We start from the raw sequence: 2,074 nt of genomic DNA, 5'->3' as shown, positions 1-2,074 counted from the left end.
TGAAAATCTTTCCATCACAAATAAAGCTATTTGCGATGTAATATATTTTTCATCGATAAAAAATAATATTTATGATGATTTTATTTTTTCATCATAAATAAAGAATATTAGCGACAAAAAATAGATTTTCATCATAAATAAATGATTATTTTCAATAATTTTTTTATTATAAATAATAAAATATTATTTAAATTTTAAATATCTAAATATTAGTGATAAAAATATTTTCATCATAAATAATTCAAATTTTTGTGATGAAAAATATTATTCCATCATAAATAATATTTATTTATGACTAAAAATTTTTATCACTAATATTTGAAGAGAAATAAAAAATTTAAAATATCAAATATTATAGATTATTTGTGACATAACTTTTCATCATAAATAATTTAATTATTTATGATGAAAATATTATTTTCATTATAAATAAGAATTATTAATGATGAAACTTTTCATTGTTAATATTTAAAAAAGTTAAAAAATTTAAAAATTTAAAAATTAAAGATTATTTGCGATGAATTGAAATATGTCATAGATAACATAAATATTTGTGATGAAAAATAATTTTTTCATCGCAAAATATTGATAATTTACAATGAAAATTTTTATCGCTAATATGTGAAAAATAAAAAAATTTAGAAATTCAAAAGGTAAGCAATTTGCGACTAATAAAAATATTATGTCATCAATAATTAATTAATTATGACCAACTACCTTCATGATAAATAATTAAAAAAAATTAAAAATTACAGACTATTTGCGAAGAAAACTTTACATTGTAAATAATTAATTATTTATAATAAAAATTTTATTTTTTATTGAAAAATTATTGGTTATTTATGATGTATATTTTTTATTGCTAATATATAAAAAATAAAAAAAATTAATTTTCAAAAATGACAGAATTAGGGATGTAAAAAATTTTCATCATAAATCATTAAGTGCATTTACGATGGAATATTATTTTTCATCACTAATAAACTTATTTTAAAAATTTAAAAATAAAAGATAATTTGTGATAGAAATATTTCTTCATAAATAATTCACTATTTGCAATGCTAAATTGAATAACTGTCATAAAATTATTACTTATTTATGATGTATACCTTTCATCATCAATATTTAAAAAATTTAAAATTTAAAATTTTAAAAACTAGACTATTAGCGGGAGAATAAAAGATTTTTGTTACTAATGATTTTTTTAACGATGAAAAATTTCATTGCTAATATTTTAAAAATTTTAAAAATTTTAAAAAAATTTTCTATTGAAGGATGTTTAGATATATTATAGTAAATTTTTTTTATATTTATAAAAATAAATATTAGATAATTTTTAAAAAATAATATGTGCACAAAAAAAGTATGTAGAATATTAAGATGAATATGTAGGTTCCGGGTCGGATCGAGTCGGGGCCTGTGGGGATGGATTTGGGTCGGACCAAGGCCGACGGAGATGGGGTCGGACTGGATCGAACAGGGTCGGGGCCGGTGGGGATGGGGACGGGGTGGGCTGGCTGGGCTGGGTCGGACCGATGTGGAGGGGGATGTATATTATTTGATTAATTATTTAATTAATTATATTTATTATATATTATTTTTTAATATTACTGTTGAAATTATTTAATTATTTAATTAATTATTTTTCATTAGTACAATGCATATTGCTGTTACTTGTTACAATTTAATTATTTTATATGCTATTTGTATGCTGCTAAAATTATAAATATAAAAAGTATTTCTATTTTAGAGAAAACTCTATTGAAATTTTTGATGAAAAAATTTTAATATGAAGTTATTCTTTTTTGATAAATTAAAAATCTATCTTCGAATACATGTTCAAAGATGGTAGTTAAATTGTATTGAGCTATACATTTTCGTTCAAGAGTCGATCTTCATTAAGATCGAATCTTGGATATTCTGTATTCGGGTTTTTTGAAAAAATAATAATATTATTGTTGTTAATAGTTGATATTTTATTTCATTATGTGATATTCAGTAGTTATATGTCCATTATTCTCTGGGTATATGGTGGATTGGGTGTGTAGGCACCATATCCACATTGTATACTTGG

This window comes from Elaeis guineensis, chromosome 10, assembly GCF_000442705.2.
Source record: "Elaeis guineensis isolate ETL-2024a chromosome 10, EG11, whole genome shotgun sequence".
Lineage (NCBI taxonomy): Eukaryota > Viridiplantae > Streptophyta > Magnoliopsida > Arecales > Arecaceae > Elaeis > Elaeis guineensis.
The sequence above is the reverse complement of the archived record's forward strand: the minus strand, read 5'-3'. Positions refer to the sequence as shown.